The 17584-nt window shown below is 42.0% G+C and overlaps 1 protein-coding gene across 1 annotated transcript in view; it reads left to right on the forward strand.

Moving 5' to 3' along the window:
• The window catches only part of SLC35F3 (solute carrier family 35 member F3), a 388602-nt gene that overhangs the window by 159435 nt on the left and 211583 nt on the right, over nt 1-17584 (forward strand). The gene's annotated exons all lie outside the window — the stretch shown is intronic.

Below are 17584 nucleotides of genomic sequence, written 5' to 3' on the forward strand. Positions count from 1 at the left end.
ATAAATGGAAACAGCATTTTCTGTTTGTTGAGCACCTACCTTGTACAAAGAACTTTGTGTATAATATTACTTAACGTCTTATCCTAACAACAGCCAGGAGTCCTGAGCATCACTGGCTCATTTTATAGAGGAACGATCTGTGATTGGAGAAGCTATGAGGTAGCAGTGTATCAGGGCTGAGACTTGAGCCAAAAGCTCCCACCTTCTCTTGGCAATGCATACTTACTACTTAGCACCAGCAGCTTTTCCAGTCTGCCGGTAAGTCATGGAACCTGGACTCAGTCCATGGCTGTGGAAATGGAGAGGAGGAGGGAGAATGGACTTGGTAATGGATTTGAGGTGGAAGGCGTGAGGGAGAAGAAGGAGTCCAGGGTGACTCCTAGACCCTAGGTTCGTCTGACTGGTAGATAGTAAAATGATTTACAAATGTGGGCCACTATAGAAAATGCAGGTTTGATGGAAATGAGAATTTATAAAAGAGATGAAGAGACTAGTCAGTGGCTACACACTCAAGGTCCTCGCCAAGCAGAGCTGATGTGGTGGTGATGCTGGTGGTAAGGGTGATGCAGAGTAGTGATGGTGATGGTGGTGATGGTGGTGGTGGTGGTGGGAGTGGTGGCAGCAGTGATGGTGGTGGTGGTGGAAGGGGTGGTGGTGGTTGGTGAAGGTGAAGGTATTGGTGGTGGTGGTGGCGGTGGTGAAGGTATTGCTGATAGTCGTGGTGGTGGTGGTGGAGGTGAAGGTATGGGTGGTGGTGGAAGGGGTGGTGGTGGTTGGTGCTGCCAGTGAAGGTTTTGGTGGTGGTGAAGGTGCTGGTGATGGTGGTGGTGGTGTTGCTGGTAGGAATGGTGAGGGTCGTTGTAATAGCTTAATAGAAGCAACCCCACTAGGAGTAGAGAGAAATTATTGACGTCATTATAATCCATTCATACTTAACACTTTTATTGACCAGGAGTGAAAAGCTATTGCTGGAGAAGGTAGGAGACATATCGTGCACACAACAATTGAGCTTTGAGTCTGTTTATCGGCAAGCTAAAATTGAATCCATGATATTATTCTTAGCAGTGGATCTTCCAAAGAAACAAAGAGCAGATTTAATACTTTGGGTGATAAGGGTTTGGCTCTTCTTGAGACAAACTTTTAAGACGCCAAAAAAACCCCAATCACATTAGAAGCAGGTTTTACCAAGGTGCCCTCACTGCATCTTGATTCAAAGAGCAATATGATAAGGGCACAGAGTGGCATTTTTTTCCCAACACATCTACATCCACAAATCAGTCTCTTCTGCAGGTGGGAGGTGCCCTGCATGGTGTGTGGAACAAAGCTGATGTTCAGCCGAAGGAGCTGAGGGGGAGGATCAAAGATTGCAGACTGTAAAATGGAAATATTCTGTACCTTTGAGTTGATGTGAGTTTGTTATCGTGGATCTGAGTTAGAAATAAATACTGACTCAGGCACAGATCCTCCTTATAATTCTGTTAACAGTCCAAGCAAGTGCTTGGGGTAGCAATGACCTTTAAAGGACAATGGCTTGGGGAGCCAGGGTGGCTCAGTCAGCTAAGCATCCGGCTTTGGTTCAGGTCATGATCTCACGGTTTGTGAGTTCAGCCCCGCTTCAGGCTCTGTGCTAACAGCTCAGAGCCTGGAGCCTGCTTTGGGTTCTGTGACACTCTCTCTCTGCCCCTCTCCTGCTCAGGCTCTCCCTCTCTCTCAAAACTAAAAATATTTAAAAAATTAATGGGGCACCTGGGTGGCTCAGTTGGTTGAGCATCCGGCTTCAGCTCAGGTCATGATCTCGCGGTTCGTGGGTTCAAGCCCTGCATCGGGCTCTGTGCTGACAGCTAGCTCAGAGCCTGGAGCCTGCTTTGGATTCTGTCCTTTCCTCTCTTTCTGACCCTCTCCTGGTTGCACTCTCTCTGTCTCTCAAAAATAAATAAAAACCATTAAAAAAATTTAAAAAACTAGGACAATTGCTTTCCATGAGACGCAGCTGTGGTATGACCTTGACACCCAGCGTATTCTGAAGGTTAAAGGCGCGAACCGTAGTTCTTAATCGAGTAGCTAGAAGTTGGGTCTTGGGCTGTTCATAAAACACGACAGCTAAATAATCCTCAAAAGAAGAGAAAGAAACAGAATGAAGACGGGTGACTAGCAGCAGCACCACCATCACACCCTTGCTTTCCCAACACACCAAGTCAACATTCTGCATAAGACCTTTGTGCCAAGAACCAGACATTCTCAGATACTTGAATTCTTCAGCATTCCCAAGAAACAGTCGCTCAGCCTCTCCTACAATATAGCAGTTATGATGGATGTTAATTACGTACATGTACACATATCATCCTCGCAACATCTATGTATTGTTCCTCAAGTGGGGTGTGTGTGTGTGTGTATGTGTGTGTGTGAGAGAGAGTCCCACTATAAGAAGTAGAAGGAAGTAGGAAGTAGGAAGCCAGTGTTGGCTTGTCGACAGTCACAAATGCTTGGTGAATATTCTTCTTTATAATGTCAGTTCCTCTGTGTATTTTCCAAGAAAACATGCAGAATCTTCCCTAAGTCTGTTTGTTGTTACAGCAAATCTAAACAGCCCTGGAACCACTTGGCTATCTAGCTTGGAAAGAAATAGATTAAGAGTGTGGACACATACACACATTTCTGTTCTGTGGGAGGGAGACAAGAAGGAAGAGGGGAGGGAGGGACTCCTTGTGTCTCAGGCCTAAGCTGCTAAACTCAACCATGGCCTCCCCGTGGCACCAGAAATTGGGTCTTATGCAGAAGTTGGATTATGTATGTGTTTCTTTCTACAGAGCATGTAACTTCTGCCAGAAAGAGCTGGGTTGGGATCCCAGCTGAGCCACTTCGTTATTCATGCTGTCTGAGTGTTACAGACCCTCTGAGTGTTTTCTGGAGCCGTTCTTTGGTGGCAGCCTACCTCATCAGGCTCCCCTCTCTTTCCTCTTCAATCCACCCACTTCACTCCAACCGCTTGGGTCCTCATCCAGCCCCTTGGAGAACAGCTCCTTCCCAACAGATGGTCTCCACCCATGCCTTTACCTTTGCCGGGAATGCTTTTCTGCCCAGCCTTTCCGTCCCGAATTAGCTGCGAGCACTCCTTGTCATCCTGCAGTCTCCGAGAAGGCATCCCTGAGCCAGTGAGCAGGTCTCGGCCTCCGTGCCTTCCAGTACGCACTGCAGTGGTCATTCATTAAGGGACTGTGTCCACTTTCCTTTATATCTTGGGAGCTCCGTGTGGGCAGAGAGCCATTCTTTCTCACTCAGCAAATACTCGTTTTCAATGAATACTTACTGTTGCATTTATAAAAGAAACGTGGCATTGCATTCTTGCCCTAGGACACCCCTGAGAACTGGAATAAGGTAGCAGTAATAATCGACCCTCCCCCTGGCTAATGTCACTGCCGTGGCAGTCTCCTACCTACTACATATGTAGTTTGTCCCCTACAGGTTCAGGTGAATTGGGAAAGACTAGCAAACACATTTATAGCCAAGTTACCCTGAGTTTATATGGGTTTTTATGAGAATTGCATAAGAAAATACATGCTTAGGATGGTTCTTGGCACAAAGGAGGTGCTCAATAAATGTTGGTTGTTTTCCTGAGCCCAGGATGATCTAGTCCTCTTACAGATCTTTTTATGTTCAAAAATTCTCAGGTTGCTAAAAGTTAGCACATAAGTCATGGCATATTTCTCTTTCTACATCATCAGGACAGAAAATGTGTTGGAAGGCCCAGGAGGTCAAATAATGGCCAGGAGGTAAGTTCAAACAGAAATTCTTGGGGTTCCTGGGTGGCTCAGTTGGTTGCGTGTCCGACTTTGGCTTGAGTCACGATCTCATGGTTTGTGGGTTTGAGTCCCACATCAGGCTCCCTGCTGTCAGCACAGAGCCCACTTCTGATCCTTTGTCCCCATCTCTGTCCTTCCCCCACCTGTAATGTTTCTAATAAACAGTAAGAAAAAAACCACAGAGATTCTTCATCATTGAGAATCATTTAACGGTAGGCAAAGCATTTGATCTTTGTTGTGGCTCGATCCAGATAGACTTAAAATTGGCCAAGCACATTTTCTGCCCCAGATTCAAGCAGCCTAAAGTGTAGGCTGGAGAGCTGTTCTCTCCCAGGGAGATGAGAATGCCTCCATCCCCCTCACTGCTTTCAGCCAGAAGAGACGGCACTGCCATGCCACACAGAACTTCTGCGCGAATGTCTGGATCAGGCTTACAACCCTTCATAAAGTAGACATGCCAACGGTTACAGAGGAAGAATTTGCTCTTCCCCCTTGCCCCCCAGGAGCAAGAGAGAAAACTCATGTCTTCCAGATCTGCCATTGCACTCTTGAAAACTTGAGAACGAGATCTCAGTCCAGATTTATATCTGGATTCTATTTGTTTGGGATGTTCTTTGTTGTTGTCTGTCTGTTTTTACTCCTGCTTCCTTGTTCTGGAGGAGACAGAAGAGCCCAGCCCTTTCAGCAATTGCATTTTCTTAGTCTGTGAGTTGTGAACATTATTTCCTCCCCTAGTGGGTGAAAGATGGATGGGTGAGCGCCTGAACTCAGACATGTCTCACTGCCCAGAAGGTGAGACTCCAACCAAAGTTGAAAGCATCAGAAACCCCAAACGTCATCCATCCATGACCACTGCCCTTGACGCGTTGGCTTTTCCCATCTCCTCTCTCACTTCTGCAGTTCCAGACCCCAGAGAAGTACAGAGTCAAGTTCCCTGAGCAGCTGTCGGCTCCCCACACGGAGCCTCCAAACCACAGCAGCTGAAGCCTGAACTTCTGAAGAAGTATTTGGCAGGAGACACGCACAGATGGCCAAACAAGCTCATTTATCTGCTTGTAACTGAAATAGAAGCCAAACAAATGGGAGAGAAGGAAAAGCAAATGGGGCAGAGCCTGGGAAAATTCACTGAGATCAGGATTATCTGCCTATCACATCGACACTGTACAAAGTTACATGTCACTCTACACAGATATTCAAGTGCTTTGGGGGGAAAACCCACAAAATACATATGTAATATTAGGCTCACTATAAATAGATGGATGTTGGTGGAGAAGGCAAAAAGAAAAAAAAAAGATGGACGTAGCTTTCTGGGTAAAATTTGGAACACAGCCTTTGGGTCAGTGCATGAGAGAGACCACGGTGAGCTGAGTTTCAGCCTTTTTGTCCCTGGAAAGGTGACCAGTGAAACGGATGTGCCTGTGCCTCCTCGATTATTCCCCTTTCTCAATGCTTCCCTGATGTTGCCTTGGCAATTCTGTGTCATTATTATTCATAAGGGAAATGCACTGCATCTACGCATCTGCCTCTGATCACAAGGACATCTGGCCTTCAGGGCCACCCTCAGAGGCCAAGGGTCTTGGAGTGTGGGGGTATGGGAGAGCGCGTGGTCTTCGGCGCTGTGCCTGAGCAAAAGTTCTCAAGGACTCTGCAGCCCTCGAAGACATGGGCCTCTGTGGCCGTAACTCACAAGAATCGTCAGGCTGTGTCACGGTCATAGGTGTAGATATGCAGCATAAACCCTGACAGTTTGCCTGCCTGGCTCAAGCTTTGATTGCGATGACATTCATTTCAAGGTGGCCTCCTCTTCAACTAGGGCTATCTGGAATCAACACCTGGCCAGACGCTCAGTTGAGCACTGAGTTGAGTTGAGATAAAAGAGCCAGGCTGCCGTCCCCAACTGAAGCTTCTTGGATTCAGAGATCTCAGTTGATTTCAGTCACCGTTGGGGACACTTGTGTTCTTTTTTTCTCCCCATGCTTCTGCACCCCAGTAGAAGCAGAACTCCTGGCCTGTGTGCTTACCCTCCGTCTACCAGCGACCTCCTTGTAGGCCCAAGTATGCAATGTAATCTCTAGGTCTTGTAAGTAATAAACCATTATTTTTCCAAGTTACCTGATGGTTGTTGCTGAAGGGCATCTTGCAATCGTATTAAGAACCATGAGGATCGGTCCAGTTGTAACAGTGGTTTGGAAAGGGGAGAGGCAGCAAGAGAGTCAAAAAGGAACAAAGGAACTACGGAGCAGCCAGAAAACAGTAAGACTGTGGTAAGAACCTTAGAAACAAATAACTATTCTTTTTATTTTTATTATTTTAATATTTATTCATTTTTAAAACTTCTAATATTCATTTATATTTGAGACAGGAGAGACAGAACATGAGCATGGAAGGGGCAGAGAGAGGGAGACACAGAATCCGAAGCAGGCTCCAGGCTCTGAGCTGTCAGCACCAAACTTGATGCGGGGTTGAACTCCCGAACCATGGGATCATGACCTGAGCTGAAGTTGGACGCTTAACCAATTGAGCCACCCAGGCGCCCCTGTTTATTCATTTTTGAGAGACAGAGTGTGAGCAGAGAGAGAGAGAGGGAGGGAGACACAGAATCCGAAGCAGGCTCCAAGCTCTCGGGTGTCAGCACAGAGCCCAATGCAGGGCTCAAACCCACGAACTCTGAGATCATCACCTGAGCTGAAGTCGGACGCCCAAGCAACTGAACCACCCAGGTGTCCCAATAATTATTCTAAGTGCAAATGGATTGAATTGTGTAATCAGAAGTCACAGAGTGGCTGGATGGATTAAAAAAAATAAGTCAAAGACCCAACTCTCTGCTGCCTGGAGGGAACTCACTTATGTATAGAAAATCCTATATACACAAAACCAACTGAAAACTGTTGGAACTGATAAATGGGTTTGGTAAAGTGGCAGGATATAAAAACCAATGTACAGAAAAGCCAGTTGCATTTCTATAGTCTAACAAGGAAACATCTGAAAAAGGAAGAAAAACAATCTCATTCATAACAGCATCAAAGACAGAAAAATACTTAGGAATAAATTTAGCTGAGGTGAAAGATCTGTACTCTGAAAATGCAAGACATTGGTGAAAGAAATTGAGGGAGACACAAGCAAATGGAAAAATATTCCAGGTTTGTGGATCAGAAGAATGAATACTGTTAAAATATTCCTATTCCTAAAGCTGTTTATACATTCAGTTGCATTCAATGCAATCCCTACCAAAATTCCAGTGTTGGGGTGTCTGGGTGGCTCAGTCAGTTAAGCGTCTGACTTCAGCTCAGATCATGATCTTGCTGTTCCCAAGTTCAAGCCCCACGTCAGGCTCTGTGCTGATAGCTCAGAGCCTGGAGCCTGTCTTGGATTCTGTGTCTCTCTCTCTGTCTCTGACCCTCCCCCACTCGTGTTTTGTCTCAGGAAAATGAATAAATATTTTTAAAAAACCACTTTTTTAAAAAATCCAGTGTCATTTTCACAGAAATAATCCTAACGTGTATGGAGCCACAAAAAACCTGGATAGATAAAGCGTTCCAGGGAAGCTGGTGACATCATACTTCCTGACCTCAAACGATCCCACAGATCTGTATTCAATCAAAACAGTATTGTACCAGCATAAAAAACAGACACATAGATCAATGAAATAGTATCAAGAGCCCATCAATAACCCCCCACATATACAGTCTTTTAATATTTGACAAGAGAGCCCAGAATATTCAATGGGGAAAAGGTAGCCTCTTCAATAAATGGAGCTGAGAAGACTGGACATCCACATGCAGAGAAAAGAAATTGGATCTTTATCTTAGAGCACTCACAAAAATTTGCTCAAAATGGATGAAAGGCTTAAATGTAACACCTGAAACTATAAAACTCCTAGAATGAAACATAGGCGAAAAGCTTCTTGACATTGGCTTTGGCAACAATGTATTGAGTGTGACACCAAAATCACAAGCGACTGTGGCAAAAAAACAAACAAAACAAAAAAACCCTGCATAAACCGCATCAAACTAAAGAACTTCTGCATAGCAAAAGATACTATCAACAAAGTGAAAAGGCAGCTTACAGAATGGGAGAAAAATTTTGCAAACCATAAAGCTGACCAGGGTTTAATATCTAAAATACGTAAAGAACTCATGCAATGCAATGATAAATAGCAAACAGTCTGATTTAAAAATGGGCAGGATGGGGTGCCTGGGTGACTCAGTCAGTTAAGCGTCTGGCTTTGGCTCAGGTCATGATCTTATGGTTCATGGGTTCAAGCCCCGCGTCGGACTCTGTGCTGACCGCTAGCTCAGAGCCTGGAGCCTGCTTCAGATTCTGTATCTCCCTCTCTCTCTGACCCTCCCCTGCTCGCGCTGTCTCTCTCTGTCTCTCAAAAATAAATAAAAAACATTAAAAAAATTTTAAATGGGCAGGTGATCTAAATAGACATTTTTCCAAAGATGACAAATAGATAACCAAGAGGTGCATGGTAAGATCCTAGCTATCACTAATAACCAGTCAAAACCACAATGAACTATTACCTAAAAATTCTTCAAAAGGCTCTAAAAAAGACAAGAGTTGACAAGTTTTGGTAAGGATGTGGAGAAATGGGCATCCTAGTGCACTGTTGGTGGGAATGTAAATCAGTGCAGCCACTACAGAAGATAGTACAGAGGTTCCTCAACAGTTTTACAAAAGAAATACCGTATGATCCAGTCCTTCCACTTCTGGGTATCTATTGAAAGGACATGACAACAGAATCTCAAAGAGATCTGTACTCCCGTACGTTGCTCACAATAGCATGATGTGGAAACAACTGTCCAATAATGGATTAATGGATAAAGAAGATTAATGGGATACATATACAATGGAATATTATTCAGCCTTGAGAAATAAATCAGCCATTTGCAGCAAGAGGGATGGATTTTTAAAAATATATATTTATTTTTATTTTTTGTTTTTATTTTAATTCCAGTTAGCTAACACACAGTGTTATATTAATTTCAGATGTATACTATAGTGACTCAGCAGTTTCATACAGCACTCTCTGCTCATCACCAGTGCACTCCTTAATTTCCATCACCTATTTAGTCCAGCCTCCCCCTGCTAACCATCATACTGTGCTCTGTAATTAAAAGTCTGTTTCTTGCCTTGAGTCTCTCATTTTTTCCCCTTTGCTTATTTGTCTTGTTTCTTAAATTCCACATATGAGTGAAGTCATACGGTATTTGTCTTTCTCCATCTGACTTATCTCACTAAGAATTATATTCTCTAGCTCCGTCCATATCATTGTAAATAGCAAGGTTTCATTCTTTTTAATGGCTGGATAATATTTCATGATGTGTGTGTGTGTTTACACACAGACACACACACACACACACACACACACACACACCCCTTCTCCTTTATCAGTTCATCACTTGATGGACACTTGGGCTGTTTCCATACCTTGGCTATTGTAAATAATGCTGCTATAAACATAGGGGTACATGAATCCCTTTGAATTTGTGTTCTTGTGTTCTTTTGGGTAAATACTCAGTAGTGTGGTTTCTGGATCTTAAGGTAGTTCTCTTTTTAACTTTTTGAAGAACCTCCATGCTGTTTTCCACAGTGGCTGCCCCAGTTTGCATTCCCACAAGCAGTGCATGAGGGCTCCTTTTACTCCACATCCTCGCCAACACTGGTTGTTTCTTGTGTTGTCGATTTTAGCCATTCTGACAGGTGTGAGGTGATATCTCATTGTGATTTTGATTTTAATTTCCCTGATAATCAGTGATTTTGAGCATCTTTTCATCCATCTATTGGGCATCTGGATGTATTTTTTGGATAAATTTCAGATTATGGTTTCTGCCCAGTTTTTAATTGGGTTATTAGGTTTTATTGGGTGTTGAGTTTTACAAGTTCTTCATATGTTTTGGATATTAGACCTTTATTGGATGTCATATGCAAACCCCTTCTCCCATTCTGTGAGCTGCCTTTTACTTTTGTTGATTGTTTCCTTTGCTATGCAGAAGCTTTTTATTTTGTTTTATTTTGGGTTTTTTTTTATAGTTTATTTTCAAATTTGTTTCCATATAACACCCAGTGCTTCTCCCCACAAGTGCCCCCACCATGACCATCACCTCCTTCCCTCCGTCCCCCTCCCCCTTCAGTCCATGGTTCGTTTTCAGTATTCAGTAGTCTGCCTTGATCTGTGTCCCTCACTCTCCCCCACTCTCTTTCCCCGTTCCTCTCCCTGTGGTCCTCTGTTAGGTTTCTCCTGCTAGACCTATGAGTGCAAACTTTATTTTGCTGTAGTCCCGATAGTTTATTTTTGTTTTTGTTTCCCTTCACTCAGGACACATATCTAGGAAAAAAGTTGACATGTCTAATGTCAGAGAAGTTAGTGCCTGTGTTCTCTTGTAGGACTTTTAGTGTTTTAGGTCTCACATTTAGGTCGTTAATCCATTTTGAATTAATTTTGGTGTATGGTGTCAGAAAGTGGTCTAGTTTCATTTTTTTGCATGTCACTGCTCGGTTTTCCCAACACCATTTGTTGAAGAGACTGTCGTTTTCCCATTGCATGGTCTTTCCTGCATTGTTGAAGATTCACTGACCATAAAAGTGTGGCTTTATTTTTTTTTATCCTGTACCATTGATCTGTGTGTCTGAGCCAATACCATACTATTTTGATTACTATAGCTTTGTAGTATAACTTGAAGTCTGGAACTGTGATGCTTCCAGCTTTGCTTTACTTTTTCAAGGTTGCTTTGGCTACTCAAGGTCTTTGGTGGTTCCATACTAATTTTAGGATCATTTGTTCCAGTTATGAGAGTAATGGTGGTGGTATCTTGATTGAGATTGTATTAAATGTGTAGATTACTTTGGGTAGGATAGACATTTTAACAATATTTGTTCTTCTAATCCATGAGCATGGAATTTCTATTTCTTAAATTTCTTTCATCAGTGTTTTATAGTTTTAAGAATACAGGTCTTATACCTCTTTGGTTACAGTGATTCCCAGGTATTGTATGGTTTTTGGTACAATTGTAAATAGAATTGTTTTTGTATGTTCTCTTTCTGCTGCTTCATTATTAGTATATAGAAATGCAGCAGGATTCTGTACCTTGATTTGTATCCTGTAACTTTACTAAATTTATCAGTTCAGCAGTTTTTTGGTTGAGTCAAGTTTTCTATATATAGTATGTCATCTGCAAATAGCAAATGTCTTACTTCCCCCTTACCAATTTGACTTCATTTTACTTCTTTTTGTTTTCTGATTGCTGTGGCTAGGACTTCTAGTCCTGTGTTGAATAAAAGTGGTGAGAGTGGACATCGTTCTTGTCCTGAGCTTAGGGGATAAGTTCTCAGATTTTCCGCATTAGGGATGATATTAGCTGTAGGTTTTTCATAGTTGGCCTTTATTATGTTAAAGGATGTTCTCTATAAACCTGTTTTGTTGGGATTTTTTTCTCATAAATGGATGCTTTTAAAAAAATTTTTTTAATGGTTTTTATTTATTTTTGAGAGACAGAGACAGTGGGAGAAGAGGAGGGTCAGAGAGAGAGGGAGACACAGAATCTGAAGCAGGCTCCAGGCTCTGAGCTGTCAGCACAGAGCCGGACGCGGGGCTTGAACCCATGAACCGTGAGATCATGACCTGAGCTGAAGCCAGACACTTAAACGACTGAGCCACCAGGCACCCCTTTCATAAATGGATGTTGTACTTGGTCAAATGCTTTTTCTGCATCTATTGTAATGGTCATATGGTCCTTACCCTTCCTCCTCTTAATGTGATATATCACATTCATTGACTGGCAAATATTAAACCACCCTTAGAACTCACCAATAAATTCTAGTTGATTGTGATGAATAATTTTTTTTAACATATTGTTGAATTCAGTTTGCTAGTATTTTGTTGGGAATTTTTGCATCTGTATTCATCAGGGATATTAGCCTGTAGTTCTTGTTAGTGGCATCGTTATCTTTTCATATCAAAGTAATGCTGGCCTCATAGAATGAAACTGGAAGTTTTTCTTCCTTTTCAATAGTTTGGAATAGTTTGAGAAGAAAAAGTGTTAACTGTTTTTTAAATGTTCGGTAGAATTCATCTCTGAAGCCATCTGGTCCTTGTCTTCTGTTTGCTGGACTTTTTTGATTACTGACTCAATTTCTTTGCTGGTTATTGGTCTGTTCAAATTTTCTTTTAAAAAATTTTTAATGTTTATTTTTGAGAGAGAGAGAGAGAGAGAGAGAGAGAGAGACAGAGTGTGAGTATGGGGGTCGGGGAAAGAGAGAGAGAGGGAGAACACAGAATCTGAAGCAGGCTCCAGGCTCTGGGTTTGATGCAGAGCTCAAACTCAGAAGCCCCAAGATCATGACCTGAGGCCGAAGTCAGATGCTTAACTGACTGAGTCACCCAAGCACCCCAGTCTGTTCAAATTTTCTATTTCCTCCTATTTCATTTTCAATAGTTTATATATTTCTAGGAATTTATCCATTTCTTGTAGGTTGTACAATTTGTTGGGCATATAGTTTTTCATAATATTCTCTTATGAATATTTATATTTCTGTGGTATTGTTATTTCTCTTCTCTCATTTATGATTTTATTTGCTTGAATCCATTTTTCTTGATATGTCTAGCTAAATGTTTATCAACTTTATTGATTTTTTTCAAAGAAGTAGCTCCTGGTTTCATTGATGTGTTCTCTTTTGTTTGTTTATTTAGTTTCTATTATCACTTATTTCTGCTCTAATCTTATGTCTTTTTTTCTATTAGTTTTAGGTCTTGTTCTTCTTCTAGCTCCTTTAGGTATAAGATTAAGTTGCTTGAGATTTTTCTTCTTTTTTTTTAAGTTTATTTATTTTGAGAGCAGGGGAGAGCACATGAGCAGGGGAGGGGCAGAGAGAGGGGAGAGAGAGAATCCCAAGCAGGGTTCACACAGTTAGCAGAGAGTTGGACACAGTGCTCAGTCCCATGAACTGTGAGATCATTACCTGAGCTAAAACCAAAAGTCATCTGTGTAACCAACTGAACCACTTTGGTACCCTAGAGAGTTTTTTCTAAATTGTACAGGTAGGCCTGTATTGCTGTATACTTCCCTCTTAGAACTGCTGTATCCCAGAGGGTTCGGATCATTGTGTTTTCATTTTCATTTGTTTCTATGTCCTTTTTTAATTCTTTGAGTTCTTGGTTGATCAGTTAATTGTTTGGTAGCATGTAGTTTAACCTCCATGTATCTGTGGCCTTTCTAGATTTGATCTTGTGTTTGACTTCTAGTTTCATAGTTTTGTGGTCAGAAAATATGCATGGTATGATTTTGATCCTCTTGATTTTGTGTTTGTTTTGTGAACTAATATGTGATCTATTCTGGAGAAAGTTTCATGTGCACCTGAAAAGAATGTATATTTTATTGTTTTAGGTCAAATGCTCTGAATATATTTGTTAAATCCATCTAGTCTAGGGTGCCATTCAAAGCCATTGTTTCTTTGTAGATATTCTATTTAGATGATTTTCTCTTGATACAAGTGAGATGTTAAAGTCTCCTACTATTATTGTATTACTATTAATTACTTCCTTTATGTTTGTTATTAACTGTTTTATGTATTTAGGTACTTCTGTGTTGAGTGCATAAATATTTACAATTGTTAGATCTTGTTGGAATGTCTCCTTTATTATTATATAGTGCCCTTCTTTGACTCTTGTTACTATAATCTTTGTTTTAAAGTCTCTTTTGTCCAATATAAGTATTGCTACTCCAGCTTTCTTATGGCATCCATGTGCATGATAGATGTTTCGCCATCCTCTCGTTTTCAATCTGCAGGTGTCTTTAGGTCTAAAATGAGTCTCTTAGGGGCGTGTGGGTGGCTCAGTCAGTTAAGCACCTGACTTCAGCTCAGGTCATGATCTTGTGGTTCATGGGTTCAAACCTCATGTCAGGCTCTGTGCTGACAGCTAGCTCAGAGGCTGGAGACTGTCTTTAGATTCTGTATCTCTGTCTCTCTCTGGCCCTCCCCTGCTCCTGCTGTCTTTCTCTCTCTCAGAAAATAAATTAAAAAACATTTTTTTAAATGGGTCTCTCAGAGGCAGCATATAGATGGGTTTTGTTACTTTATTAGTTCTTCCACCCTGTGCCTTTTGATCGGAGCATATATTCCATTTACATTAAAAGTAATAATTGATAGATATGTACTTACTGCCATTTTATTACTTGTTTTGCAGTTGTTTCTGAAGATTTTCTCTGGTCCTTTCCTATCTTTCTGTCATAGTTTGCTGATTTTCTTTAGTGATATATTTGGATTTCTTTCTCTTTATTCTTCTCATAATTGCTAGTAGCTTTTGATAAACGATTGCCACTAGGTTTATATATGACTTCTTCTGCATATAGCAGTCTCTATTAAGTTGCTGGTCATTTAAGTTTGAGCCCATTCTTTTCTCCTCCACTCCTCACATTTTAGGTATGTGTTATTACATTTTATATCCATTTTTTTTTTTTTTAGTTTCTTGACTGGCTTTTTTTTTTTACAGAAATGCTCATTTTTACTACTTTTATATTTTCTACCTCTATATAGTCACCTTTGGCCTTTCCTTTACATGCAAATAGTCCTTTTTAATATTTCTTGCAGAGCTGGTTTAGTGGACACAGGCTCCATTAGTTTTTGTTTACCTGAGAAACTATTTCTTCATCTATTCTGAATGACAGCCTTGCTGGATAGAGAATTCTCGATTTTTCCTAATCAGCACTTTGAATATGTCATGCCACTCCCATCTGGCTTGTAAAGTTTCTGTTGAAAAATCTCCTGCTAGTCTTATGGGTTTTCCCTTGTAAGTTAATGACTTCTTTTGTCTTCCTGCTTTTAGCATTTTTTTCTTTAAAACTGTATTTTGCAAATTTAATTAGAATATGTCTTGGTGTGTGTCTGCAACAGAGGTAGAACTTGAGGACATTATGCTAAGTGATAAAAGTCAGAAAGAGTGAGACAAATTCAGTTTGATATCACATCTATGTGAGATCTAAAAAAAGCCAAGCTTGTAGAAACAGAGAGTACAATGATGATTACTGAGGTGTGCGGGTTGGGGAGATGTTAGTCTACAGTACAGACTTGCAGTTAGAGGATGAATAAGTTCTGGGGTTCTAACTGAGTGTCAGTAACAATGCTGTACTATATAGTTGCAAGTTGCTAAAAGGGTAGATCTTAAACCTTTACACCACACAAAAAAGAAATAGTTGTTATGTGGCATTATGGGGGCATTAGCTAACTTTACAGTGGCAATAACATTACAGTATATGAGTGGTCAGATCAACACACTGTACATGTTTGACTTATACAATGTTATATGTCAGTTATATCTCAATGAAGGTAGAAAGAAAAATTCAACTCTTGGACCCCAACTTTTTAAGGGTAGAAGCAGACTGAGACTGGGTCAGTTTCCAAAGGAGGGATATCTTCCAGTATTATTTTCAGGTTTGGCCAACAAAGACAATCTTAAAGAAGACCTCCTAGAGGATAGAATCACTAGCAAGGAGAACAGTACTGGGGAAGTTATTCCCAGGATATAAAATCAGAGCCTCATCAAGGAAGATCCTCTACCCCAAGGCAAGGACTCCTGACATATTTACTCAGTGCCTCTTCAAAATAATTATGGGTCATCGGTTAATCTACACAGCCAATCCTTCCTCTCTCCACATGGGAGTTTGGGTTGAAGTGATTTTTGCTTCTACCATCAGGTATTCACCATGGTGTATCACATTTGGGGTGGGAGGTGAGAAGTGGTCTTCCAGTAAAGAAGAGCCATGTATGTGACTCTTGGAAGATACAACCAGACACTACCCAGAGACTCCTGCACTTTGAGCTGGGAAGTGACAGGATGGGCTTTGGGGGCTATCTCCTTTGAGGAAAGGATGAGGGTGTTCTGCATTTGGGAAGAGAAGGGAGCATTTATGACCAGGAAGGCAATGCTGAAGATTGTATCAGTGTTCAGAAAGATCCGTTTCCCCTCCCCAGGGGAAGATTGTCCTTTCTTGCCTTCTTGCCTTCTTGCCGTCAAGACGGGCCATGAGATTTGCCCTGGCTAGAGGAAGGTGAATGGAGATCATGTGTGTCCGTTTGGGGCAGAAGCCTTAGAACCAGCTTGAGGTCTATCTTGTTCTCTGTTCCCTCAACCATGAGACCAGCCATGTTCCAGTTCCAGCCACGTTCCATGTTCCATGATGAAAACCCTGGGTGTCAGAGCAGAAAAAAACTAGGGTAGAGTTGCAGCCAATCTGTAATCGAAAATGCCACATGAGTTTGGGATAAACCTTTGTTGTAAACCACAGGAATTGTGACTATAGAATATACTAGCTCATTCTGAAGGATAGAGACCCTAGATTTGTTAGGGAGGCAGTGTTACCAGAATTCATCATGATCGGTGGAGGCAATGACAACAATCCATTCTTGCTTGCCACTGATTTGTCTGAAGGGGTCATGTGACCAGTTCTGGGTGAGGGAGGCTGGGAATAGGAGTCTGCTATGGAACTTGTGGGAAGGATTTTCCTCAATGATGAAAGAGCTACGTAAAAAAACCCATTTCCCCCCACTGTCTTAGTCTGCTGAGGCTGCCCTCACAAGACACCAGCGGATGCTAGAAGCCCCAGATGAGTCCCAGTGGGGTGGGTTTCTGGGGAGATCTCGTAGATCATGCTTTCTCTGTGTCCTCACCTGGCTTTTTCTCTGTGTGTGTGCAAGTACACAGAGAAAAGAGTGAGCTATGGTGTCTCTTCCTCTTCCTATCAAGACACCAGTCCTATTAGCCTCGTTTAACTTTGAGTACCTCCTTGAAAGTCTTATCTTCATATAAGTCACATTGGGGTTATGGCTTCAACGTATGAATTTCAGGGAACAGGGCACAATTCAGTCTATAACACCCCCACTCTTCTTTCTCCTTGCAGTGCTGTCCTGTGAAGACACATATATGGAGGAGCTATTGTAGGCATCAGGCTGCCATGAGGGGAAGCATTGCTGAGAGCCTCGGTACAGCCGCGGGGTGGAATGAAAAAGAACATTTGTCTTTGTTAACACCATGGATCCCCCAAACCAGTCCTGGAACCACTGATGTCTATACATCTTGCTGTGTGGATTTATTTAAACCATTTTAACCCATTCCTTTGGTTAATATTAACACAATAATGCTATCTAGGAAGCAGCCTCAAAATCCCAGTGTCTTCCAACAAAGTCATCTTCAGGCTCATGGATCTGAGCCTGGCAGAGCTGCAGGGAGCCCAGCAGAGTGCCTCTACTTCACACTCTGTGTCTGGACTTGACTCTGGGCTGTGGGTTAGCTTCTACTGTGCTCCCCTTTCTGGTCATCATCCTTCTTGGACTGGGACCCACCTTCAGCATGTTCTCATGGAAAATCAAGGCAGTGGCCAAACCCAACCATCTTAATGGGTTGGAAAAGTGTATTCCACTCATGGTAGGGAGCTGCAAAGGTTATAGGACAGGCTGTGGAGAGTGCAGGATTGGGGCCAGCGATCCAACCTGTTACACCAAGAAGTATGTTACCTACAGTGGAGAGCATCTTAGTTGATTCAGTATCAGGTGTATGGCTGTGGAATTGAGCGCAGTGGAGGAGAAAGAACACAGACGTGTTTACACAGACAGGTCAACCCCCAGCTCCCTGCATTTCTAATGATGTGACCTCAGTCACTTTATTTTAATTCTCCGAGCCTTGGGTTTCTTGGCTATAAAGCAAGTTTTACAAATGAAGTGAGAAGGCATATGAAGGCAGTTTGCATAGGCCCTGGCCCATACTAGGTAAGCAGTAAGACTTTCTCTTC

Source organism: Suricata suricatta, chromosome 2 (assembly GCF_006229205.1).
Source record: "Suricata suricatta isolate VVHF042 chromosome 2, meerkat_22Aug2017_6uvM2_HiC, whole genome shotgun sequence".
In the NCBI taxonomy this organism is placed as follows: domain Eukaryota; kingdom Metazoa; phylum Chordata; class Mammalia; order Carnivora; family Herpestidae; genus Suricata; species Suricata suricatta.